This window comes from Athene noctua, chromosome 21 (genome assembly GCF_965140245.1).
Source record: "Athene noctua chromosome 21, bAthNoc1.hap1.1, whole genome shotgun sequence".
NCBI classification, from domain to species: Eukaryota; Metazoa; Chordata; class Aves; order Strigiformes; family Strigidae; genus Athene; species Athene noctua.
The window spans coordinates 1,305,730-1,333,640 of NC_134057.1; the positions used below are offsets into that span (position 1 = coordinate 1,305,730).

The window sequence follows — 27,911 nt, forward strand, 5'->3', positions numbered from 1 at the left end:
ATTGTTCTGGCAAGTATTGTCAAGTTTATTCTCTCTTCATGCTCACATGAGATTAATTTCCTAGAAGTTTCAGGGAGGGGATGAAAATGTTGTCATAGACTGTAACATCTGGTAATAAGTGCAGCTGATCAAGCATAAACTGAGGGCTGGTTTTTTGAATGTGCTGAAGCAGGAAACAAAGCGTGGCTTCATAAGGTCAGCATCAGAAATTTAGGGTCTGTGTTGATTTTTCTTTTGTATTATCGTTTATAGAGAATGCTTCCTTTTTTCCTTAAGGAAACTGCTTTTGCAACATGTTAATCCATCTAATCCTATGTAGAAAAACCCATGGCTATATCTGATGAGAGCAGAATCTGCTTGTGTTTTTGGGACTTGAGATACCCCTTCGGCAGCTCAGCACTTAAGCCTGTTACAGTAAACCCTTTAGCTGTGCCATCCACGTTGTTTCTCAGCCTTCCCCCAGTCAGGCTGTTCAGCAAACACACACAACCACCACCCCCCCACCCCCCCAAGTGCAGGACTGGAGGCGACATGGGAAGATGCTTTGCCATAGTTACTGCCCCTTTCTTTAACAACCAGAAAGCTGTGCAGAGCTGCAAGTGAGAGGAGGAAGGATCCTCATCCTGTTTGTTGCAAGTGTGCACGTTTGGATTTTCACTAAGTCGTCTGCCATGAGCCAGAATAAAACTAACAGGTGAAGGCATTTAGGTTCTGCTCTCACCCAGGTCATACGTACCACTGTGTCGTGCTTGCTCATCAAGAGATCGACCTGCATGTTTACATCCCGAAGTGCAACCAGTATCACAGTTCCTGGGTTTCAATGAGATCTGCTTTTCCCAGCAGATGTATGCTTATGGCTGGAGCCAGGGATAAGCATCCCCCGAGGGCAGGGGAGGGGAGGGAGAGCTCCAATTCCTGGCTTGGCAGGGCTTCCCTCGCTCCCTCCCTCCCTCGCTCCGGAGGGGATTGTCCCATTCCAGCAATTAAGGGGAATAAGCAGTTGCTTGGCGAGCTCTTGGACTTTGCAGATGGCCTTTAGAGGGGTGGAACAGATTCCTGCTCCTGACCCTGAAGTGTGTCTTAGTTTGGGGGTCTGTGGTTAGGGGGAGGTGGATCCAAAACCGATGCTTTTGCCAGAGCTTGTCAAATCTGCGGTATAAAGGTTTCTTTTGCTGAAAAGTCGAATAGGTTGTAGTACAGATATTTCCAAGGACCTGGGTGCTGCTGGCTCATAAATTTTTTGGTTACATGGGGAACTGAAAGCGGGCAACTCCAAAACCAAATCGTTGGTCTACTCAACAGAAATGGCAGAAACAGACATTTTCAAATGGGTTTGTTTAATGTGATTTCGATGTTTTTATGGTACCAGTGCTCCTTTTGGTGTTATGTTACTGTTACCACTTTTGAACAAGGTATGGTGGGATCCTCTGTGTATAAGGGGGGAAGGTCCTTCCTACTGACTTTGCCTCCTTGCTCCCAAGCACAAGGTTGCTCTGCAGCGCAGCAGCACTTTTCCGTTTTGAGGAAGATGTAGCTCAAGTTTCCTCCCTCTTTTTTTCCATTATTTTTTGGAGAAAATACGTGGTTTTGTTCAGATCAAATTTGCAAATACACTGCTGGAACTCAGTTTTTGTCTTTTCTGCCAATTTAATGGTTTTGCACTCTTCATAAATCATTTGATTAACTGTTAAGTCTAGAAGAGGCTGGTTGGCGTTTATAAAGCTAACGGAAAACTTGCGTAACGTGCATTATAGGAGTTGGCCTCTCAAAAAGGGAAGCAGTGCAAAAGCCAGTAATGTTTTCTGTGTTGATAAAACTTGTTATGAAGAAATTATTAATCCCTCACGTCTGTGCAGATGCAGTTTTCAGACTCCTGGCTATTAGGATTTTTCACAGGCATAGACCACAGCAGGGAATTCCCCTCTCCCTCCAATCCAGTACTTTGGTTTTTTTTCAGGGAACTTGCTTGTCTTTCAAAAACCACAGTTTGGTAACTGTATACGATATCAGAGTTTACCACAGAAACTGTCCGAAGGAGAAAGGAACGTAGCTCTTGCTGAAATAATAAAAACACAGTAAAACTCTTAAAAAAAAAAAAAAGTGTAAAAGCATTGAGGTTGCATAGTGAAAATGGGAAGATGTATGAGAGACATCGGGGACAGTAGGTTGCTAATGCAGGTCAAAACCGGGCTGGTCGTACTTCAGGCTTTGGGGCTTGAGGCTTTTAAAATAATGCTGGTGATGGGGAGGCAGTGACCCGGCAGTTCCTCCAGCCAGAAGAGCTGGCCGGGCCTTCCCCAGCCCTGCGCCTTTGGTTTGTGTGGTGGGAGGACTGTCACAGCTCCTTGTGTGGCTCCTTTTCGGAAGCGGTCAAAGTCCTATCAGATTCTTGATATATTTAAACTCAAAGTTCGTTAATTACACTGGTGGCAATTCTCAGTATTGGACTGTTGTTTCTGGGAAAGCCAGCCTGCTGCGGAATAGCCGAGGCTTTGTGAGGTGCAGGAGCCTTGAAGTGCATCTCTCACAGCTGCTTTTATAGCGCCCGTCCAGGTTTGCTTGTCCTAAAGGGCTTTGCTCTGCCTTGAAGGCAGAGGCTTAGCAAACAGAGTGCTTTCAGAAGCAAACTCTGAAAAAGTATCTTTTGTATAAGGAGCTTCTAAATGAATGCCGATCATCATTTCCCCGAAGCCTGGGAGGTCACCATCTCTTACCATTTATTGAACTGCGTAGGAGGGATGTTGCAGCAGTGCACAAATGCTTTTCAGTGCCCAGAAGAAACAAAATTAAAAAGCAATTACTGTAGCCTGGCAGGGGTGTGGTCCAAAAAATTCCTCGTCCAAATTGATTGTTTTTAGGTCAAGACAAAGGGTAAGACACTTTAAGTTTGCGTAACAAATTTCTGCTGCGAACTGGAATAACTTTTGTGGCTGGGGAGTTTAAAATATATTTTTTTTTCCCGTTCCTTAGGGCTCAGCTGTACTTTGTTGCAGGCAAACTTGAATTACTTTATTTATGGATACATCGTGCTGCCCTCCAGCAGAGATGACCCTTCAACTCCGCCCTGCCCCGTAGCAAATCACGTGCCACTTGCTAGTGTGTGTGTTAAACCCACTTGAAAAGCGCTCTTACTGAGACTTAGGTATCGTTTGCATTAGACTAGGGATGTATTGATTTTTAACACAAGAGTAATTGTTGCCCATCAGCCACTCTTACAACTGCTTTGTAGACTAATAGAAGCACCCCTGTCATTCTCCCAGGTATAGCTTGTAATTTTGCTTTTTGCTTGCAGTGAATTAGTCAAGTGCAAATCCAGTTTGAATTCTTTGCCCTCAGTGCATATATCTGTGCAGGTCTCCCTTCTGGCCACTGTAACAAAAGAGTAAATGGTTCTTTCCAGGAGACTCAAGTCCGTGTCGCAGGAGAAAAAAATTTCTGCTGAGTTTGGTGCGTGTGGTAGATAACAGCAAAGCCTCGCTGGGAGTTTGAGGTCCGTGGCTCCTCTGAGCATGGCTCGTTGTCAGGGCGGTTGCTGCTGAGCTGCCGCGTTTTACAGCCTCGAGGTTATGGATAAGCCCCTTCCAGCACACTGACAGCTGAACCCCGCTTGCTTGGCCTCCCGGAGACCCAAGAAACGAGCGCGGTTTGCGAAACTTTGGAGCCTGCTGCACGTCAGCCGGGTCACCGAGCTCCTCTGCAGACCCGGCCGTGGCATTTAATACTCCCAGAGGGCAAGTATGTATTGAATTACTGTGCCATTACCTGTATCTTGCTGCTGTGGTGAACAGATCTGCCTTCCAGCTTCCTCCTCCTTTCCATTGATAACTATGACACCAACAGAATTAGCAAAAACGAGGATGTTAAAGCGATTTTAGTGTAATAGCTCTACTTAACCCCTAACTTTTAAGTGGCTATGAAAGATTTGTAAGATGTGCTTGATAAGTTAAAAAAAAAAAAAAAAAAAAAAGCCTCACAGTGAAAGAGGTGGGGAAGGAACTTCAGCAGAGTTTCAGGCGGTGAAAGGCTCTGCTTGTACTGCTGGGTGTGCACCCTTTCATCGCTAGCTGTCCGAGGTGAAAATCAGTTCTCTGTGAAGAGAAACTGCTTCAGGAAAAGGTGTGCTTGATATTGGCCATTTTTTTTCTTTTTCCTTAGCTTTGCTTTCCTCCCTTATGCAGGACGTGCTGCCCAGGTCTCCCTGTGTGTAGCTCTGTTGCTTTGATGCATACCTGTGGTGTACATTTGCAGTGACCTGAGAAGAAAGTTCCTTAACAGGTGGGAAGCATCGTGTGTAAGAAGGCAGAGGGCTGCCGCTGGAGGATCACTTTGTAACTAAACGTTGTGTGAGCTTAAAATGTGTTGCATGCTGCCGTACTTTTCTCTTTCTGACCCTTGGATTCTCCCCAGAGTTAAGTTTTGTTCCTGCCTTTGTCTCACATAACTTACAGTTAAAAGGTCTTCACTAACTTCTAAATTCTCATACCGGAGATTTTCTTGTTGAACCACCACTCAGGAGTCACCTGCTCTATAATATCCCCCATGTCTTCATCTTCCATACACGACCCAGCTTGTTCAATTGTATTGTTTGCCTATTAAGCAAGAAGAAAAAAAGCAGCATTTGATCTAGTTTGCAAGGATGATGGCAGTCTCTTTGAAGGCAGCTTGTGACTGTGGGGAAACCAGATGTGAAGGTGACATTAGTGTGACAGTATAAATCTTGCCACTGTGACTCCAGAAATGCTGAATGGGAGTTGAAGATGTGGCTAATGCAACTCAATGTGAAATGCAAATGTCTCGGGTTTGGCATTTCCAAGTTTGTTTTCAGATGTCTGTGCCTGTGCCCATCCTTTCTTTCCCTCCTGCATCAGATGTTATAACCTAAAAATAAAATGGCTTGTGCAGAGGAATGGGAAATGAGATAGCACGACAAGATTTCGGCTTTCATTATTGTCACACCGGTGTTTGTGCTCTGTGGAGAGACTTTCGTCTGGCCGCTGAAATCCATCTAGGTCAGAGCTGTGCGGGCCGTTCATTGCACCATGAGACTGAGCTAATGCTCGGCTGCTCTCTGGTCTGTAATTAATCCAGACATGCCACCCCCCCACCCCCCCACACCCCCCGGAAAAAAAGGGGGAATTGAAGAAGGGAAAAGGTTGTTATAACCTCTCTGAGGTGAGCGTAACCCTTGTAAATCTCTGAAAGTGAAGGGAATAGATTTATTTTCTCTGCTGCCTTCTCCTGCAGTGACTTGTAAAGGTCTCTTGGTGAGGCAGTGATGAACTCTGCTATGCCGCTAATTTAAACCACTGATAGGGCACTGTCAGTGGTTGGTTGCTCTGTCTGTGGTAGACCAGTGACTTAATTGGACTAACCGGGATAGCTGTGTCCTTTTACAAGTGTTTGGAGAAGAATTTGAGTAGACAGGGAGGCTTTGTGTCTACTTTAGTATTGACGAGTAAATTTAACAGTACAAGACAACTTTGCCTGTTGCTCTTTGTACTGACTGGCAGCAAAGACTAAAATCTCTATGGCCTTTAGTTTGACACACTTGAAACTTGCCTCAGCACGGAGCCGTTTGCATGCCTGCTTACAAGCGTTCCAGAATCAGGCTTTTTTCTCCCAGCTGGTTTGTAAAGCATGAGTCTCTGGAGAAAGAAAGAGATGCCATTTTTAAAGATCGCAGGGCTCTTGTGAAACCTGGAGGTGCTCTGTGATCCTTTTGGTATATGAGAAGCCCGCCTTTCTGCCCCTCCTAAGCTTTCAAAGGTAGAGTGTAGTTCTTTTACTTTCTTTTTTTTTCTTAAACTAAGACTTGAAAATCTTGCATGACTTACTGCTTTTGTTTGTACTTAGGAATACTGCAGATGGCTTTATATGTTGCATTTAAGCAAACCAGCTAATTTTGGGACTTAATATGCTTCATGTTAACTACTTTTCTCTCTGTTGTAAGAAAAAGCTGGAAAATGTTTGGTTTTTACTGTCAAGTGGTGGTTGTGATGTGCCCTTGGTCTTGCAAGTTGTTCAATGCACTAAACAGTAATGCACTCCAGCTTTTTAGAGCAAGACTGAAATTATCTGTGTTCTCACATAAAAGCTGTGATTATTTTTGTAGGCTAGTGCCAGGGCCCTCATCAGGGACCCATAATAAACTTGCTAGCTTTTGCTTAAATTCTTGAACCTCATCTAGTATTCTTACATTTAAGTGTTGCACAAGACTAGTGTTGAAAAATAGTATTGTAGGGCTGAACTTAACCTCATGTGTAAGCAGGTTAGTTGGAATGTAAGCACCAAGTTGGCCAAAATTTATTCCAGTTTACTTTTTTGGGGGGCTTTTTTGGTATGTTGGTTGGATTGTCTGGGTTTCACTACTTGCAGTTCCTGTTTGTCAGAGCTCTCTGACGACATGTTTTGCTGAGTAGGGATACCAATTAAACTCATACACCAGAGTGAAATGAGTAGGCATATTTTACTCAAAATAACTAAATAATATAACAGAATAATACAGAAAACATACAGTAGGAAAAGACAGAACAGTGCACTTAAGCAAATAGGAAAATAGAGGGTAATGCATCAAATCAATACTACCTGAGAGAGAATAGTGATTAAGAAAGGTACATCACCATTTGCATACATTACCATCATCCAGACCCGCAGGCACTGGGCAGCCCCAGTTACAGCGAGGGTTTGCAGAGCCTGTCCCGGCGAGTGGGAAATCCTACGCGGTGCCTCCACCCATAGGTGAGGCTTCCAAAGTCGCTGCAAGTGGGTCCAGCCTTAGATACTAAAAATCCACAAGCCAGAATTAACTGGCACCTTTGTTTTTAAGCAGAACATCTGGTTTCACACTCTCATTAGATTCCCCCAGAGCCTGGCCAGGGCTCAAGGGAGAAGCTAAGGGAGTTTCCCTCCTTATCTCATTTATTTCTGTTCCTTTTAAAACAAGGCCATATGTCTGTCCCAAGGCCGGACAGCTGGCTTTACAGCTTTGTTAACTTACCCCTACACAGAGAAGAAGAAAGATACATTCAGGATAGACATGTTTTCATTGCATCCATCACCAGTAATGAGTATATGATATCTAAGCTACATATTTCATTAATGAGCATACATATTTCGTTAATGACTACATATTAAGTTAGCAGCTTTGGCTCGGGGCCTGTTGCTCAGGCTTCAATACCTCCACCTTTTACATCAGAATAGGTGGTTTGTTATAACTTAGTATAATACCTATTAGCACAACGGTTATCAGTTACAAAATATACAGGATTCATCTATAGGTCAACTCTGGCTTGGGCCAGTTGTCCAAGCCTGAGCACTTCACCACAGCAGGCAAATTCCAGCTTGTAAGGCAGAACGAGTAAAACCTGTGTGAAGGTCCATGCATTTTTTAGTACCTTACAAGGAAATGGCTAATCAAACTGTAGGGCTTATTTTTCTGCACATACATTTCTGGTAATGTCAAAACTTGCTGTCTCATTGCCCTGGTGCTTAGGATATGTCCTAGTGTTTTTTTAACATAAAAATGTAAAAGTACTACTTTGGTGTAAACCTGCATGTAGTGAAGTTAACAGAGTAGGAAAACATTTCCTTACCTGCCCCATCACTGTTTTGAAAGCTTAATTTTTTTTTCCTATTTATATTTGGCTAATTCTACATTTGTAATGTAGCTTGTCTTTTGATTAGCTAGGCTGTTTATGGAGGTGAGGAACGGGTGCAGAACCAGCTTGTGTCTGTGAATTCCTGGCAGGGGCCAACAACAAATTGACAACCCAAGAAAAGCATGCACCTGGAGCTCTGGGGTGGGGAGCCTGCAGAGCTAAGTAAGGAGACAGTACAGAAAAATGAACTAATCAATAACTGCTGCAGGACCAGTATAGTGGGGATGGAGATAACTGTCCCCTGCCCCTCTTTTTTTTTTTTTTTTTTTTTCCCCACAAGCTAGATATCCTGGCCTTAGCAGCACATCTGGTTTAGCCTTTGCTGCTCTACTAAAACAGGGATCAGGAATCTGATAAGTTGAGAGCATGTCTTTCAATGAGAAGAGCTTTGAGATGGAAAAGGAGATGCTTCTTCGCTGCTTTTGAACAATGACATTCTTAATATTCCTGTCTTCCTGTTCTGCACCCCTGGGATAATTGAGTTGTGCTGAATTATGGTTGTTGTTTGAAAATCTCCCCTGTCAGCTGTCATGCTTTTGTCTCTGGTGACCGATGTGGTTAATTCCTCTTGTCTTAACTAACAACTCTGCTTTGGGCAGAGTTTTATTTTTAAGGTGGGTATGACTGTTTGAAGACTGAAGTGTAGTAGATGATCTGCTGGCTAGCTGAATTTCACTGCTGCAAGTTAAATTGTGGACCAGCTGCAGGGAAACTCCCTTTACTTGTATAGTGGCTTTCCAGAGCCCACTTACTGGGGAAGACCCCACAAGTTTTGTGGATAAATGATGCTGCACCATCAGTTATCCTACTGATTAGTAAGAGAGTGATCTGCTCTGAACAGAGTGAGCAAGAGTGAAATGGCACCCTTGCTTTGTCCTCTGCTTGTACCCAATGTTGCTGTAATAACCCTTTTTAGCATATTATTAAAGAGCATTACACTTTGCTTTCTGTTTGTAGTTTTCCTTTAGCAAAATAAGGCTTTACAGATCTAAAAGACTAAAGGAAGAAAGTTTCTGGCAGTATCTGTAGGAGTTGCAGTTCTTTACTGTTCAAATGCTGAAATCTGTGTCTTGCTTTAATGTTCCTTGGAGCTAGAATATTTGAGGATAAAGAAAGCATTTCACATACTGTATAAGCTGCTTACAGGCAACCTTTACTCTGAGTGGAATGCAGCCATCATGAATGGTGCAGTGTGAACAAGGACCTCAAACATAGTTGAGGGCCTGGAGTGGGATGTAGTGGGGCAACATGTCATATCTAAATGTTAATTTTGATTGGCATATTGCATTCCAAGCCCTTTATTGTATGAAAAATTACTGACATCCATAACCAGATTAATTTTTATTTATGGAACAGTTTACAGTAGATTGTCTCCCCCAAATTGCCACTGAATATTGCTGTGTAGTAAGTAGGAGCAGCTAGGAATGTATTTGAGGAGTGCTGGCTTAACACCAGCCTGATAAGGTTTCACTGTAGAAAAATAGACCACAAGTGATGGTAGAAACGTGCTGGTAAGTAGATCGGGTAGGTATGGTTTACCAGGGACACTAGCAGATGTGCATTCTCCTGCTGTTAGCCATGGCGTTGTCATTTGTCATTCAGGCAGTGCCATGCTCAGCTCTGTCATCCGTTGGGATGGTTCCTGCTCTATTCTATCAGCTGTTTAAATCCTAAAGAAAATATGGAGTATGTTGACATCTGTTGAATGCTGCTAGCACTATTAGAGGCCAAAGTGATCAGCTTTTTGGGATATCGAGATATTTTTGTTTTGCCAGAGGTGATGCGTCATGAGAGAGTGTAATAATCAGTTGCTCTGCCACTGTGCTTGAAAATCTTAGGATGGCATTTTAGGAATCATGGAGGAACCTACTGAGATATTTCTTGCAGAGGAAAAGCACATTTCTGGTATTTGTTATTTTTATAATAAAGGTTTTCTAACACATCTCCCACATGTTATTACAGAGGGGAAGAGTCTTCTCAACCCGTGCATTGTAACCTGGCTTCTGTTTACGAGAGCGAGCTAAGGGAGGAAACCCGACAGCTTGTGACAACTTAGAAGTTAGGTACAGTGTAAACATACCTGCTTGAATCTGTAAGTGGTCTGGAAGCCAGAAACAAGGATTTCTTTCTGCCCTATCTGTGTGGGAGCCAGGACGCGACGGTAACAGGAATCCCAAGGAGCTGGCAGCAGCACGTAGACTCCCCTCTTTGCCCGGCAACGGGTCTATTGGACTGTGCCAGATAATGTTATGGACACAAAGAGTTTAAATGGGATCAAGCTGGGAGGGGTGGGGCGGGGGACGCTGAGCAAGTATTTGAATGAGAGATCCTTAGGATTACTAAATACAGGCTCAGGAAACTCCTGGAGCTGAAAGTAGTCAAATCCTCAGACAGAGCCTTGTCTGACAAGGCTGTTTAGCTGCTCTTACGCATTGATTCAACTGATGTAGCAGAACAGCTACAGGTTTGGGTTTTTTTGTGTGTTTTTTTTGTGTAGGTTTGTGTTTTGGGGTTTGGTTTTTTGTTTTTTTGTTTTTTTGTTTTTTGGCTTGTATGGGCATATCATGAAAATAAAAGCCCTGAAGCTTGCAGTGACTGAACTTTGGGGGCTGTAATAGTGGAGGCAAATGCCGAACTTTTAGTTGTGTGATGGCAGCACCAAAGGGAATCTCTGCAAAAAGTAATTACTGAGCTTGGGTATGCTGGCTTCAGCCCAGAGGTGTTGCTGGAATGATACCTTCAGCTTTTCCCTTTTACAGCCTTTCTTTGAATAAGTTTTCCTGGGCAGTAAGGTGAATTGAAAAGGAGGTTAAAATGGGATAGTTGCCCAAGCAATGCATACGTGGCAGTGTTTGCTGTTCTGATATCAGTATAATTATCTTGGAAATGTTCTGTTTAGGAGGGACCCACATACGAAGTGTTGAATGATATTTTAAGAGCTTAAGGAGAGTTTCTTTATAAATTTCAGTGCTGCTAACAGTACATTTTTGTATACTCAAAAGATCTTTAACTGCTACAGTAACATAGGGAAAGCTGCTGAGGCAAATTTTGAGTGTATTTGTCAGATGAGCAGAGAATGTGTTCAGGTTTTTTTGTTTTAGTTTTGGTTTGGTTTTTTTTTTTTTTTTCTTCCCAGTTGAGTAGAGGTCTTGGTGTGCTTCATGAAGCAGATTGTTTTTAGCTTACTTGCAGAGTTTGAGCAGTGAACACAAAACTTGTCAGCATGTCTCTCCAGCTGACCTGTTAAGTAGCCCCTGACCTTCCTGCCCAGGAGAACTGTTGGCATTCGCTGGTACTTCTGGAATTTGATGCACTTGGTGCAATGCAGTGCGTGTCCTCGGAGGAACGGGGAGGCCGGCATGAGCTGCTGTGTGCCTGTGATGCGGGGTGGCTGACAAAGGAGACATTCAGTCACCAGCGGAGGATGATGTTCCAGAAGCGAATCTGAACTAATGCTCTTAACCCTGCTGGAGCTGAAAAAAACACACAACAGATCTGGTTTTGTGGCCTGGTTATTTGCCTTAATATCTCTAGACTGCAGAGTCTCTAAATGACCTTGTCTCTCCATTCTGCCTGTCCTCCCTGTGAGATCTGTATGTGAGCATACCAGCATCCATCCTGGTCTCCCCTTCATCCTGTGTCATCACCACCACTGCTCTGCAGGAACTATATACCAGCTAGTGAAGTCTCATAGTAATTGTTCTCATGTTAAAAGCTGAAAAATCTTAAGTATGAGAAATAAAATTTCTCAACTCTCTGGTCAATGAAGGGTGCACCTCCTTTTACCAAATCAGTTATTGTGATTTCTCTCTTTGTAATAGCTTTGTATCAGCTATTACTTTTAAAGGTGCCTGCAAAGGTAGAATATGTCTACTGGCCTGTTGTTTCAAAGCACTTGCAAAATGGGAAGAGCCAAGTTTGAACTGTTGTGGTTTGTTTCTGAGTCAGTAGATAACTTGGCAGAAAGACATTTGGGTATGAAGTAATGTATTTGGATATAGTGTGAATTCTGACGTGTGGTGTTGCTCGCAGGTCAAGGTGAACCATTTCTGTCTCCACCCCCTTAGCAGAAGCATGTAGACCATGGTTGTCGTGGAGTCCTCAGCTTTCATCCCATTCTCCAGCTCCTGTAAAGCCAGAATAGGTACCAGTCAATGGAAAATAATCCATGAGATGCCAAACACCAGTTTGATTGGCAAAAATAAACAGTATAATAAGCAATTTAAAGTCGTTCCTGTTGGTGGCAGAGGATGGGAAACTTTACTCATGTGATTGTTCCAAGAGCAGCAGTGAGGTCAGTAACTCAGGTTGTACCCGGAATTCCTTATCGCTAACTTGCTCGTATAATGAACTCACAAGGTATGTTGTATAAAAGGTCACGGACTGAAGGGAGGGCTTGTCATTTCCTAGTTGCTTGTTAGGAAGAGGCATGTGACCTCTTATGAGTGGGTTTACTGATCTCCAGTTGAGAGAGCACTTGGTGGGTTTGCCAGTAAGCAAGAAGTGTGTTTCAGAAGCAAATGTTGCAGCAGATAGCATTGCATTCAAAAAGATAACAGTATGCCTTGAGATGTTTATAAAAGCTGAGGCTTTCAAGAAAGTCTTTCTAATAGGTACATGTGTGTATGTATATAGGCACTAAGTGGACTGCTGGTGGAAGCTGTATGTAGTGGAAACTTCCTTCCAAATATTGACCCATAAAATATGATCTGTCTCAGTAATCAGACCTTGGGTTTTTATAACCCGGGGAAATTACCTAGATAGGTTCAACAGTGAATATTCTGAAAACGAGTTAGTTGCAGTGTGTTTATTAATGTTTTCTAACCTAATAATAACTTTTGTAGAATTGACTAATCTTAGCTTTTTTATCTTCAAAGTATTTTCAGGTGAATCTGGGAAAATTTTGAGCATCTCAACCTGTAGGGACAGTTGAAAAGACCAGTATGTACCAAGTGACTTCTTAGTGTCCTGGGATCCATCTGTGTAAAGATTTCCGAGTGTTCCTGGGGCAGTTGGTGCCCTAGGTGATAAGGAGACTCAGCATCTTTGGGGCTGAGTGGAGAGGAGTGTGTCCTGCAAGGTGTTTTTTGGAAGGCTGAACAAGAAGGGTGGGAGAAGATCTGTGAAGGGGCATGATTATTTTGGGAAAGAGAGTGTCTCCTGTTAATGGGATTGTTATGTGTTGTGTAGTTGTGTGTTAGACCTCCTATGACATGACCTGAAATAAATCCAGGCAACAGGTAAAGGGGATTTTTGATCTGTTTGTTTCTTATTGGAAGCGAATTCCCCTTTTGTTATATCTCCTCCTCTCTCTGTCATAGTTATTTAGTAAGAGACCTCAAATGTTTGTTGTCTGAATTGGTGTTCATGCATTCTTTTTTTCCCCCACACTTCTAAAAATGGTACTTCACCTTATTTACAGCATAAAATGGAAATCAAGACTTAGTGATATATTGGCTGGCTTTATACAGGCTAGTGCAGAAAGTACACAGATGTCTTAGATGTGAGACTGAGCACAATTGTGTACTTCTGTGCTAAAAGTGCAAATTTTACTAGTGAAGAAAGTATGCTTGCTGCACACAGTATCTTTCATTTGTCAACGAAGTCTTTTGAGCTTCCTCCTCTGTTTTGTTCCAATTGTTCAGGTCACTGGGATGTGGGAAGAGCTAAACAAAGTTAATCCCATGAATAAATCTTGCTAATTCATATAACAACAGTTTTCTCAGGGCTTTGGAACACGAGGGATGAGTTTGCAGCGAGCTAGCTCTTTTGCTACCATCTTTCCATAGAAGAAAGATGAGGTGGATGTTTCTGGGCTGCATCGCCTTAGCACTTCACCAAGCATTTGATTAAAAATGTAGTGTGTCTGGCAGGGGGGAATTATCTCTAAATCTTCCTGAAATCGGAGCTAAAAATATTCTGCTTTTTTACAATTAAAGACAAAAATGTAAAGTGGAAGTTACCCTAAAAATATAATAGCAAAAGCTGAGGGGGGGAGGGCAGCAGAAAGTAGTATTTAGATAATGGTTCCCTACTGCAGATCTGTCTACATAAAGCAGATGAGGATCATTCTTTTCTTACATACCTTTTCACTGGGAGTGATCACTACATTACTTTTAGCTGTATGATTTTATTGTCTCCACAAGAAGAGTGCAGAAGCAAACAACTGAGGATTAGAAGCAATTTGCAAAATAGTTCAATGATTATCATGCCTTTGGAGATGTTTTCTGTTTAAGAACTGCATCGCATATTTTACTGGCTTCCTATGTTAAAAGAATTAAATGTGAGGAGGATTAAAATGACGTCTTAGACATCAGCTCAATATTCTCTCAAAATCCTTACGTTGTCTTTGAATCAATTAATTTGATTTCTTTAATCCACAAGTCTCCTGGGCTGATGAACTTGTGCAAGTGATCTCTTTAGGCCGAATTTCTCCGGTGTATTTTAAAGGAGTGCTTCAGTGTGTCTGGCAAACGAGAAGCAAACATGCCCGTGAAATGTGGAAAGATGCCTGCCTTCCTGTGCTGGGGCGTAAAATGAAAATGCTGCTCTAATGATTGAGATGCCTTTCCCAAGTAGCAGTCAGTAGCCGGTTAATCCAGCCTTTGCAGACATTCTTGATCCTTGCTGTTTATGTTGGATAAGAAAGTAAGACAACAGCCTACTCTTGCTCCTTTTGCAACAGTGCTGCTTGAATATATGTGTTAAGTGTGAAGGAAGAGAGGAAGAGGAGAATCCTTCACTTCAGAGCTTCATGTCTGTGCTTTGCAGGCACAGGTGATGTACAGCACAAGGAGGCATTTTTACTTCTGTGAAGTCCCAAAAACTGGCCCTTGGTGCTTAGATGTGGACATTTACTCTCCTGAATCATGTGGATGGTTGAGTCACCTGTAGTTCTGCATGGATAATAAAGATGGTAGTGTTCCCCTGAAAAACATTTAAATATTAATAAAAGAAAATATGTGCTCTTTCTGGAAATCCTGCAGGTTTCTGCAAGCTGTAGTCTATTTAAATGCATTAGTCAGAGATGCAGCTTCAACTCTAAATGTGTCCTAAACTCGAGGCTGTGCTGGTTGCAATTTATTATCAGGTGTTATAAAATGGTGCATATATTCTGAATAAGCTAATGATGTTCTAGAGGGTGTTTGGGTGCTGTTGACAGTGACTGGTAGTTTTTAGCCATCTTGTGATATGGAGAGCAAGACTGGCAAGTGACTTCAGACATTAATCTTCACAGCATAAGAGCCATCAGAATTGCTTCTGAGCCGGTGCCTCTGCATTAAAGAAATGCGGCGGATGTTAGAGCGAGTGGTATCACAGACAGAGCTGAACACTGTCACGTTATATGTTAAAATAGAAGTGGGCTTCTCTCGTGCCTTTATGGCTCGCTATTTATTGCCTAGCAACTCCAGAAACTGAACTACCTCCATAAAGGTATTAACATGCAGTTTAAGGAAACTGAGCCCTGAACTTGTCAGCCTGTACCCCAGCAGAGCAGAAGACACCGCTGTGCAAACAGAAGGGCCTTCCTCTGGAGGAAGGAGTGGAGGAGTTTGACGTACAGGCTAATCAATTTAGGTAAGGTAGACCTTTTATTTTCTGAAAAGTGGGTGACAAATGTTAAAGAGTTTTTCAAAAAATACAGTGAAGTGCCGTGTGTGCCACAAGAAAGATAGGAATGAGCTCTAATCAAACCTTGCCATAAGTTCTGCTATCAGTGTGACTTTTGTAGTAAAAGAAGCTAACTGTTGGTGTGAATTGCTTCTGCTTTCATCCAACTGGCTCAGAAAAAATTCTGTATGTGTCAGAAAACATGTCCTTACAGGGTCTGTATGGCTTTATACCAGAGAGTAAGAGGCTACAGCGGTACGGAGCATCTTGGGAGCACTTGTGGTGCTCAGCAGCACATGCTGATTGATGACTTGCTCATCAGAAATGGGTTTGTATGTTTGAGCGTCAGTTTATGCTCCATCATCTCTTGGATCAGGGGGGAACTGTCCTTCCTGGAAAAGTGACTATGCAGAGTTTGGAGCTTTCCCTCCGCATGTGGCGAGGGGTATGGCAGGATGGCGCTTTTGTGGTTCGCGCTGATGCTGCTCTCAGCAGATGGGCGGTTTTTTGGGTTTCATAAAACTTGGCAGATGAGTGTGTGCCTGTGAGCAGAGAGAGTATGATGTGTTTGGGAGGGTGGCTGTTGTTACGAGATAAGAGTGCAGTTACTCATGGAAACAGGGCCTTCCTCCTTACTGAAGACATGCTAGTGGGTGTTTGTGGGATGGATAACTTCTCTTACATTTTGTAAACATTAGCTCTTATTACTACAGTCCTACAGCAAACAGTGCAGGGTAGCAAGGCTTTTACTGAGCTCTCTGGATAGACAAAAGCCATTTGACTTCCAGCCTGTTCCAGAGAGGAGTCTTCTGTCTGACTGCTGGAGGCTGCCTGATGGGTGCTCAGGGTGGGTGTTCAGAGGTGGTACTGCCTGATGCCACCCTCCCTAAAACACTTCGATGGATTAATCTTGAAGATGAGGCAAGAATGCACTTGTAAATTTATTATAATTGTATAATTATACAATACAATTATAATTGTACAATACAAATGTATTATACTTGTAAAGCCCACAAGTGAATTTCCAAGTAATCCTAAACATAGCTAAAAAGGAGTCCAAGAAAGCAGAATTGCCATGCCCTGGGCTGCTTGCTTGCTGGCAGTCAGTTATTTGGATTTGGTTCTGCTTCAGCAAGCACAATTTGTTTCTCCCCCCTCCCCCCCCATCGGAGTGAAAATATATGACTCAGTTTTCTGACTAATGTGAATGGAGCAGGGAGACTGACAGTTTTTCCTTTAACTGAAAATTTAGTTGAATAACCCCTACAGAGCCCCATGCAAAAAGGGGCTGGTTCTCTTCTGAATCTCCTCCCTGTTTTTGTCTCCTTTGAAAGCTGGGGGGGTGTTAGATGAAGAGTGTCTTTGCTTCCCAGCCACAGGGCTGAGTGGTTTGTCTACTGCTGCCAGCTCTAACTTTTTGGCTGTGCAAAAGTTAGATAATGGATGGAGAGGAACCTGTTACATGGGTGCTGCCACTTGAGGATTTTGGTCATGTGCATTTCAATTTTTTCGTTTTGTTTTTGCTTCAGTACAAGTGCTTGCTCTCTCTTGTAAAAGATCTTGATTATCTTGAAGACTAGCAGAAAAGGCCTTCCTCCTTTGCTTCCCCTGCATCAGCTTATTTGTCAGCAAAAACTGTTACCTTGTGGGATGCCTGGTTCAGAGCCTGGGTGACTTTACCAGCTCTCTTCAAAGGAAATGTCAAGATTTATTTCTTTAGCTTGTGCTCCAATTGACGATGTGTATCTGAAGAGTTGTTCTGATTGATTGCTCTAGGTATCACTGGAACTGGGTATGGCTTTCAAGAGTGAAACACTGAGATTCCCGTGATGTTGGGAGTAGATGGCTTCTGGTCTATGGTGCCCCTGGACAAAATCAGGTGGTCAGCGACCCATTTCTGGCAGCTCCATTTCCCACATTATTCTGGGGGTGATGGTCTCATCCAAACTGCTCTTGCCTGGTGCAAGCTAGGACGAAAATGAGTGTATGTCCAAGATACATTCCTGCAGGGAGGCTGGTGCATGTGGGGAGTAGTGGATCTGCTCTCTGTGGGGTGCCAAAAATTGCATAAGAACTTCAGGCCTCTTCAGATCCAGTGAAAGTTGCTTATAGGCTTTATTTGGACACAGGGATCTTTTCTCTTTTTGCACCTTTTGGGAAAGACTATTTTTAAAATGCAGCTGTGCATGTTAGCATGGTCTTTATTATATATTCCAGCTATTGGTAGACCTTGAGGTCATCTTCACGTTGTATTAAGTTCTGATATTTTAATGGAAGGCTTGCTGTTAGCTCTGCTTCTTAATATGTGATTGGGTTTGTGTTTTTTTTTTTTTTTTTTTTTTAATAGTGACTTATGACTATGTGATAAGCAGCCAGCAGCAGGTCTTCCGAGCTTTGACTGTCATACTTGTAGTGAGCTTCTAACCTGATGAATTGATTACTCTGCACAGAAAAGCAATTTCAGGTAAGTAAATGAATTTTGCATTTTCAAGCACGTGTGTGTTGGAGTGGTGTGCTTTTTCAATACTTTGTTTACTGTAAACTGATATTAAATGTGACTTGAATTTGGTGGGCAAGTTCTCATGTTGGACTTGCATGGGCAGGTACCATTTTGCTCTGGATTAGTCATTTTCTGCATGTGTGCCAATGGCAGTGTTCAGTACTGGCAGCAGTCAGCAGTCCTTACCTCTGTATTTGCATCGTATGACTTGCTGTCCTGCAGCTGCATGGCACCATTTCTTTTGGCACCTGTACTGGCTGGTTACTTTCAGTGAGACTTCCATTTAAAAGCGTGCCTTAGTAGCGAATATGATGATTCCCTCTATTTTCTGTTGGTTTAGATGTTGCTTGTGCCAGCCTGGCACTATCTTCATTCAAGAAAAAAAATTACACCGTCTTAACTCCAGTACTAAATTGTATAATCGTAGGAAGAGGCAACTGAAAGATCACTTAATTCCTTTTTCCAGCTTCCAGGTAAGGATAACTAAGAGCAAAACTTGAGATGCAGATTGCTTCAAAAACCCTACTTATAAGGAAATTGTTGCCCTTCTGACTGTTGAAATTGGGGTGATAGGTTGGGTCGACAGCCAGGCTGGCGGCTGGAATACCTGGTTTCTGTTCCTGGTTCTGGCTTTGATGTAGATGAATGACCTGCAGAGAGAAAATAAATGGGGTGTATACCCTTTCTTGCTGTTTGTAGTTATGGTTTTGTATTTTAATAATACTTTGAAGTTGTGTGAGGATTTACTGAAATGCATCTTTTAAGATTTTCATGGTTTTGTTGGGTTTGATCTGTGCTGGAAAGCTCCGTGACTGATTTAAGAGCTAGAGGGGGAGGTGTCATAAGAATCAGAAAATAAAAGTGGAACTATTGGGCACAAAGATTTTGAGAAAGAGCATGTTTTTTAAAACTGTTACTTGTTTGCGTGTAACCTGAGTGACTGGCACTCTGAATGAACCAAGTCTTTCGTGCCTTCCATTCTCAGTTGGGAAAGCTGCTGCCTTTTTCTCAAAACAGTCTTGAATATTAGTGAGACTGAACTAGCTGATTCTGAGAGGCTGTGGTGAGGGACAGAGCAGAAAAGCAGCTTTCAGTTGTGATTCTTCCTAATGCAGTTTTAAATCTTCCTGTGGGTGCCCCAAGCAAATTTGTTTTGGGGAGAGCTGGTTTTAGCCGCTCTCTTACAAATATCAGAGTACTGCATGCCTCTAAATCTCATGTTGTACAATTAAGATGTTGAATAGTGCTTTCACAGATACTGTAAGAAATACCGTCAGTAACCACAAATAATGACAAAAATGCCGTGAATAAACATCAATGCCACCGAAATTGAGGGAATGGATTTTTTTTTTCTATCACGCTTAAGGTGAATTGTTATGAGCAGGCTTTAATTTTCCAGTTGCTGCTTTCTGAAAGCTGGTGTGCATGTGGTAGTTGTCATGGACAAACTGTGATATCTAGGCTTGTTTTCATCAGTCATGAAAAATTCCTACTTTCCCCACCCTCCTTCAACTATATAAATATTAAGAGTGGGAGATACTTTTACCAGACATCGTAAGCTCATGTCACTGTATTGTTTCTACTTTTGTTTCCCCTGGGTCCAATACACAGATGTTATGAATAATGTAGTAATCTATTACTTAATTTCCCTTTTCCCTGAATTTAGAGTTTTTCTGTATCCTCTCTAAGACCTGAGTTCATTGTGACATTGACTTTGTAAGTAATACCTTTGCTGCCAGGAATGCCTGAGCTTGAAGTTGCTGATGGCTGAAGAGATGACGTGGCAGGTTAAAGCTTGGGATCTGCTGTGTAAGCACTGCCTTTATTCACCTTCTGCACACAAAAGGCAACACCTTTTACAGCACCACCTCTACTGGTTTTACCCTCGCCCTCTGGGAAAGTGTGGGCATCCCTCTTGGCTCCTGTTTGACCCTCTACTACACTTCCTCCCCCCCCCCTTTTCGCAGATGCACATGAGCTGCATGAATCAAAACTGTCTTGTAGAAATGGGAATGGCAAATAGATGTTGCAGGATCTGCCGAGATGGTTTTGGTACAAACACAGAAGTCCACAGGTTGTGTTTTAAAAGTGAGGAGGATGAAGAGTGAATCCATGCAGTCCCCTGGGAGGGCCTGAACCCAGTCTGTGGTCTGATGTGCTTCTGCTGCTTCCTCCCATGTTAATGGAGCAATCTTGTACCAAGACTAGAGTGAGGAGTCCAAGAAGAGACATGGTGGCGTAACATCTTGGGCACTTACTCAAAACTGAAGATTTAATTTAATTTTGGAGCAGATACTGTAAGTTCTCTGTGCTCAGTTTATTCTGATTGATCAGATTCCACTTTGGTAGATTTCCTGGCCACTGCTGCTCATTAAATAGCTTGGCTGGTTCTTGGTGAGTGAGTAGTGTGAAGCAGGTTCCTGTCAATAGTTTCACTCTCGTCTCCTAGTTCATTTGCCCTCAGACATGTAGCTGCTCCCCTGTTTCTTGGAAAAGGATGTGCTAGCAGGAAATGGCTGCAGTTAATGATAATAGGCTGTACCTTCTGCTGATTAGCCCTTAATCCAAAGGGGGAATCTTCCTTCTCCGGATTTGTCAACTGAATTAGCAAATGACTGTTCCTTGTCCTGAGGCTGACTCTGACTTGATTCATAGTTTGCGGGCCCAAGTAATAGTATTTCCTGTAGGGGTGTGCTCACCAATTCTCGCATTGTTCAAAGAGAAAATAGGTTTTCCGTCTTGCTTTGCATCCTCTTTGCTTGTGTTCTTTTTTGCTTTGGCTTGGTTTTACTATAATCTGTTCTGTGTACATGAGGTTTGGGTTGGGGTTTGATGGCTAATGTCATCCCAACTCCTTTCAAGTGTCACATGATCTACCAGAGACGTCTGGGTGTGGGACAGGGCACCTAGCAAATACTGAAGCAACCAGCCCGGTCTACTTGGGTTTGAGTGCTTGAAGAGTGAATGTAAATACATTTAGCCTTTATCTGAAAGGCACGGCTCTTTTGCAACTCTTTTCGATTCCCTTGAAGGCTGAGCAGCCAGTGTTAAACTCAGGGCTTCTGTGCTTGACTGTTTCCCTAGCATGCAGTTAAAACATCAACTATCATGTTGAAGTGCAAATGTTATTTTGTGCTGAAGTCATGCTGGAAATAGTTCAGAATGTCTTGTTTATTTGGATTCACAAGGAGAAGGCCGTTTTGTTAATCTCTAATCTTGTTTTGCTTTCTGGTTTGTATCTAGTTTCTCTGCATTCAGCAAACCTGTATTCACACCGTGCTGAAGCATTTAATGAATCCAGGCATCGTCTTAGCCTGCAACCCAGGAGACATAGACTTTGATGATATTCTGGGGTTTGTGCCTCTTGGGAAGCTGCATTATTAATTAGTTCTTTTCCCCCAACTTCAGTTGTTAGATGGATCCAACAGGCTATGTTCCCATGTTGAATTAGACCCTATTAAATAGCTTGCTCTCACTGGATAAGTTTTGACTAGTTTGTTCCTTATTTTAATGACAGACGTAGTTGTTTAAAATTGCTTCATGGTTTTGCAGTTTTATTATTCCACAGATGATATGGTTATTGGGATTCTTGCACAAGATGCTTTGTTTCAGTTAATTTGTTAAATGTTTTTCTCTATCATCATAGATTTGTTTTCAAGATGCATTAAAACGTTTTTTTTTCCTGGCCTGTGCTCCCCCTTCCTCTGCTGTTCCCATTTCCAATGAATAGTTAAAAGGCTGTCAGCAATTGTTTCGACAGATTTCCATGTACTTCTTAGGAAGACAAAATGTTACCTAATATATTTTGCTCCATGGTGATAAATAAGTTGCAAAGAATGGGTAGAATATTTGGTATTAAAATGCTGAGGGATTTTTGTAGCCCCAACAGAGAATGTCTACTCTGCCACCAGACACCTTTTCTGTGACTGTCCCAATCACAATTTGTTCAAATCATGTTTGTGTCCGAGTTACATCTAGGCAGACTTAAATATCATCTTCTTGTCTAGAGCATACTCCTATCTTTAGGTTCCTCCCTGCCCTTTTCTGCATTGTGGAACTTCATTGCAGCCGTCTCCAGACACTGACACATGGCTAAATTCCCCAAGCTTTACTAATAGTTTCTTAGAAAGCTGGTGTAAATATAGCCTTGAGAGCTCCCTCAGCTATATGGCACATCTTGAAAGGCAAGTGGCAGAAAAGGTAAGGAACACACTTTGCACAAATGCTCTTTTTATTATTAGGATGTGTTAACTGTGCTTACAAGGTTGCTTCAGATGTTTTGTCAATGCTATTGCTGATCCAAATTAACTGATGCCCTTCTCATCCTGATGCAGCTACTTGCATCTGCCCCCTGCCAAAGATTTGGATGGTCTGTGTCTGACAGTGTAACTGCCCTTCCATAGTACTCGTTCATCAAACCCTTGTCTGCTCCAAAAATAATAATCTTGCATGAAAAGCATTTGAATGAAGCCAGCAGCAGCTGCAAAATTGAGCACTGCAGGTAAGACAGAGGTAGGCTAACAGGTCTGGGCATAGCAGTCAGCACGGACAACATGCAACTTCCCTGAAATCAGTTGTAGCACTTGACTTGCTCTTCCTCTTGATGTTTTGTTTTGTTTTTTTTCCCCATGTGTTTTAGTGTTTTGTAAAGTTTTTCTGGGAAGGTCTTGAATACCAAGAATGCGAAGGCACTGACTCCAGTTTTGCAATGCTTTACAGTTTTTGCTGATCCTTTTTAAAGTCCCCAGACAGTTGATCTGGCAAACCTGCTGCTAAATGGGTGATCTAATTCCCAGTGAATTCTGTGATCATAAACATTACCCTACATCACAGAAATTATTTAAAAACTGGTGTGTATTCCTAAAGCTGTCAGTTGTCTTTCAGCATCCTGGTTAGGCTCTTTCATCTTTAAATGCTTGTGCTGAAGCTTAAATAAACTTACCTGTCAGCAATTATGAGGATGTCTTTTCTCATCTCCAGCTGCTCCTTAATCATAGCCGTACATGGCAGTTTAAAAGCTGTTTACAAAGGAGATGAGGCAAGTACCTCTGTTGTAGGTGCTATTCCTGTAAATTATTTTTCTCATACTCCAATAATATTCAGCATGAGGTTGTGTTTGTGCTTTGTCAGGATGTCAGCTTGCTCTAAGTCAGCACGTGAGCGCTCTGCTCGTAACCCCTAGGGACTAATAAGCAGGTTTATCGAAGCAGAAGGACTGCTCTGTCCTTAAATCACTGCTAGCTCTGGAACATGATATACCAGTTGGGTTTCAGATTTGTTAGCAAGGTGGTAATGTCATGGAGCTGAGGCCTGATTTTTTAAGTTCATTGACTTGTTCTGGTTTTAGAACAATAGTTATACAGGTAAATTGCATGCAGTATCCTAGGATACTTAATCACAAATATTATAATCACAAAATTAAAAGTGGTACATGGAAATACACTGATTTCGTGCTCACGCCCTCAAGATTTTCCCAAAGCATCCTGTCAAGAAACATTTTATAATGAGTAGACTGCTCCCTTGTCAAACTTTAATAATGTTATCTACAGTGAATGCTATGTTAAAATTATGAAATAAAGGAGTATACTGTAAGGATAAAGAGCTTAAAAATTTTATTTGGCTACATTCTGTAGGATTTAGTTTTACATAATATATAAAGCAGTATTTTATCTCTTATTTACACAGCTGAAGCAACCAGTATGAGTGAGCTAATTTCTGTGTGTAGGGGGAAATATGTTGTGTACTCAGCTTCACAACTCAAATGCCCCACTGTTTGCACACAGGATTGCCTAGCCAAAAGGCAAGGGGGCAAAAGCAGGTAGTAATTATTTGTATTTCTCCACTGTAAAGCAGTGCCTTAATTAGGAAGCTTTATTCTGATCCTCTTTCTCCTGTGCAATGAGTATTGCTAGCTGCTAATCCAGACCCAAATTGAAACTTCAGTTCTTGAATTAATGGTTTCTGGGGCTGTCATCTTCAGCTTCCACAGAAGCTAAATGCAGATAATTTGTACTGCTGTTGCAAATTGTTAATTCAAGAGCTCTGGTGCTGATTGTCTTATGGTGACGCGATACCTGCAGCGCTGTGAATTGAGCAGTCTTAAATCGGCATAGTTTGGGTGCTGTGTAACTTGGCATGGTGTAAGTTTGTCCTAAAAATGGTATTTCAGGAGAAGTGCCTCTCTGAGCATGGTGCGATGTACCACTGCTGGCCTGAGACTGGGGTCATCAGCCTGTTGCTCCTGTAGCATTATGCACTGCATCCGTCGGGGTTAAGGTAAGGAAAGGGAGCTCCTCTATGCAGGTTCTAGCACAACGGTCAGTTTTCTGCAAATCTGTCCCCTTTGGAGGGGAAAACCAAGCACAGTATAGTTTTACTGGATTTGCAGTCATTGTCTTGAGGCTCTGCGATGTCGGCAGGGAGGCCCAGAGGCTGGGATGAAAATGTGAGCTGAGCTTGGAACAGAAAGCATGCACAGGAGGAATTCAGGGTAAGGGAGAGTTTCAAGGGGGAGTGGAACGTGAGTGACAATGCAGTAACACCCTGCCAGCCGTGGCTCTTCTGTCTGTTGCTTTGGAGAACCATTGCACATCATTTAATGCCCACCCTGTCTTAATTCCTGACATTCACCCTCATTTGGCTTGATTTGACCTGGATGAGAAGTGGGCATTGGAGAAAGATGATGCTGAAATCTTACTATTCAGAAAGAGGCAGCATGAACACCTGTACCAAAAGATGTACATTAGCTATCAGTGAAACAGCTGAGACCTTTGAGGATGGTGATCCACTTGGTGAAAAAGGTTACTCAGGTATTACAAGATTTGATATCTTGCTGTAAGGAGATCTACATGTCAAAATGTCATGCCAGTGGGTACATGTCTCTGTTCAGGAGTGCATACTGGGTGGGCAGGAGGGTGTCCCTGTACAGTGTGAAAACTGGATGGAGAAATGGTCTAAGGGCAGTGTCTCGCTGGAAAAAAAGAAGGGAACAGAGCATCCAACAACCTGAATGCCTGAAGGAGTGCTGTTCCACAGACCACATTCATATAATTTGAATTTTACAAGGGAGAACTCTTTTGAAACCTGAAATTCCAGGTGGGGTGCCCAAGGTCTGCTCCTGGACTTGTTGATTCTCCTTCTTCTCAGGGTGGGTGCTGGGTGCTCACTTGAGTGAAAACCCAGTTATCATCACAAGCAGAATTAATCCATCCTTCCAGTCTACCCCAACCAGCATCCAAAACTGCAGTAAGACTACCTGGCAGGTTGTCTCAAGGAAGACCTTTGTTTTTACCCCACAGCCTTGCAAGGGATAAGTCTAAAGACTTAGAAGATTGTTTCTTTAAGTGAACTTACATAAACAGCAAACTTTTGTCTGCATCCTGCTGCTTCTTGCTTGTGCAAGATGCATAGTCCCTGCAAAAGTCATGCTAACTCTGAAGTTCTTTGTGTATTTGTAATCCCATTGTTTGTCAGTCAAATGCTTGCCTAAAGGGCTTTTTTCATGTTCCTGCACTGATTCTTTAATTTTATCTGGAAAATTCTTGTGTTCTGCTCATCTGTGGTAGTTTGGGGTGGAGCAAAAATGGACACTTTAAAGAAAATCTGAATTGTCATTCTGTGTTGAGAGGAGTTTGGGGTGCTGAAAACTGAAAAAATCTGCGTATTAGGCAGAAGTTTCAGCATACAGCTCTGCCTCTTGGTGTACTGTGATCATTAATGACATAAAAAGTGTTGGGCACTCTGGAGTGTGTGTGGTAAGGAACAAGTGAGGTAAGGAATCTGGTATGTGGTACAAGGTCAAAGAAACTGTAAAGCAGCAATTGGTTACTAATAAAAAAGCAGGGGGGGGTTGTGTGCTTCAGTAGAGATTTTGCTGGTACTGCATCAGGAAATAATACGTAGAGGCGACCAAAGTGTGTGTGGGTGTGTGTGTATATATAGATATATATATATATTTTTTTTTTTTTTTACAAAGCACAAGCAGCTTAACATGCACATTCTACTTGTTTTATATGGAGCCCGTGGGCTCTTGAATTCAGGCTTGCCAGTACTAAACGTGAGATCCACGTTCCCTTGTTCCAGCTGCCTCCTTCCTCCCTGCCCTTTAGGCTTCGGCATCTGCAGAGCGCTGATGCTTTTGCTCCTTCTCCTCCAGGGCTTGCTTGAGCTGCCCGCAGCCCTGGCCATCGCATGTCTGCAAGCCTGAGCAGTGGTGCAGAGTAGGGGTCAACCACACGTGTGAGGAGGGAGGGTGCTGATCTGATTCTCTGAGCAGAAAGGAGGGGCTGGGGTGCCCGTTGGGATGGCGCGTTTTGCAAAAATGTGGAGAAGCCTGGATTGGGATATCTAAAAGAAATAGGTGGGTCCCCAGCTGTGCCTGAGAGGCAGTAGGAGAGTGCTTTAGAAGAGGAAAGTGAGAGGGCAGAGGAAGGCTTCTTCATGGGTCACAGGGATGTGATTAATGCCTTGCTCTGCTGCTCTGGTTGAAATGAAGTTTTGGAAATGGCCACTGTGAAAGATAGAAGAGATTACTGCACTTCCCAGGCCCTTTCCTGTCTCTGAAACTTAATGCTTGTTTTTGCAACACTGGCATGATGCAAAACATTATTAGTTTGGGGTTTTGTTCTGCTCTTGGGAGGCTTTTTTTCCCTTGAATTTGGAGATCTATACACTGAAAATATCTGTAAAGTCAAAGTAGTAAACCAATGAATGTTATTATTGGAGGGGTAGAGAACAAAACAACAATCTACCATTAAAAAAAAAAAAAATTTTTCATGATATCTTGTGTATTGAATGCTGACTGATCCTCCATCTCCAAAAAGAAAAAGGTTCAGCAAGGGATGATGAAGGTGATCAAAGGCATGGAGCAACTGTTGTATAAAAAGAGGTAAATAAACTTTGACTCTTCAGCATGGAGAAGAAATGATCAGGAGTGGAGGAAGTGAGGAGAGAAATGTTACGCAAACCATGAGCAGAGTATGACTCTACCCAGGCCCTCTTCATTCAAAAAAACAGTGTCAAATAAAAAGAGGAAGCAACAAGCTTTTATAACAAGGGAAAGTTTTTCTTTTGGTGGTATACAGTTATGCTGTGGTATTCCCTGCTGCAGGATGTTGCTGAAAGGTTAGAGCCTCAAAGGAGGTTGGATCAAACCTAGCCATGGCTGTTAAAAGACAGTATCTCCTGGCTCAGGAATGCTTATTAAAGCAATGTTTTGGAGAAGGCAACACCATCTGTGTTAAACTTGCTGCAGAAATGTGAAACTTCATTTTGTAAGTAGGTAATAAATAATACTTAGGTGTTCTCAGATGCTGCGTCGTATAGATGTGTGCTAACACAGTGGCTACAAGTTGGAGTAGCAGATTACACGTGGGATTTCTTGGCTTCTGTATTACTCGGTATTTTTGGTAGCTAATGGGAAACAGGCACATAGTAGCAAATGATTCAGGTGGTAAAAAGTTGGTGTTTAAGAGCAGATTATAGCAGCAGTTGTCTTGGTTAATTTGCTGTGTTACTTTACCAAAGTTTTGCAATCTGGAGTTAATAGGAGAGTGCTAATAGCTGGTAGGTTGGAGTGGCAGCTTGCCAGCTGGTGCCTGGGGTAATGATCAGGTTACCGTGATGCATTGGAGACAAACAGGCTTCAGTATTTCCCTGCAAGCTCCATTTTCAGCATGACATAATGTTTGGGTAGAACTGAAACTGCGATCGCACAGTGGAAGTCACTGCTAGCAGCTTGGAGGGTAAAGGTTTCTTACACTGTACGTCACTTTTTACTATGGAGAGATGGTTTGCATGGTTGGTGTATCAAAGGACCAAATTTCCCTGGAGATTTTGGTGCTTGGCAGCGTGTGGGTGTTAGGAGGCTTTGGGAAGTGGGGGAGGATGGAGGTGGAATAATGTCCTTTGAGTCAGAGCTGTTTTGACATGCTGGAAAGAAATTGGCAGCTGTTAAGGGGGGGGGGGGGTGGCGAAAAGGCAAGTCAAACACTGAACCACTCTACGATTTTGTGTAGAGAAGAAAGACTCCGAGCAGGCGGTATTTAAAAATTCATACTGGACTGAGTGAGGTAAAAATCAAAGTATAGTTAGGCATGTGGTGGGGTCAGCTCACGCACTGCACACGCACACGGCAGCTTTGC

The 27,911-nt window shown here is 42.6% G+C and overlaps 1 protein-coding gene across 2 annotated transcripts in view; it reads left to right on the forward strand.

Annotated features, from left to right (window-relative positions):
- Window positions 1-27,911, forward strand: part of SGMS1 (sphingomyelin synthase 1) — a 99,662-nt gene that overhangs the window by 12,416 nt on the left and 59,335 nt on the right. Inside the window, exon 2 of one of the 2 annotated variants that reach the window (XM_074924367.1) lies at window positions 17,617-17,733. The exons of the other annotated variant lie outside the window; for it this stretch is intronic. The gene's annotated coding sequence lies outside the window, so the exon portion shown is untranslated. The remainder of the gene's footprint in view (window positions 1-17,616; window positions 17,734-27,911) is intronic. 2 annotated transcript variants of the gene reach the window in all.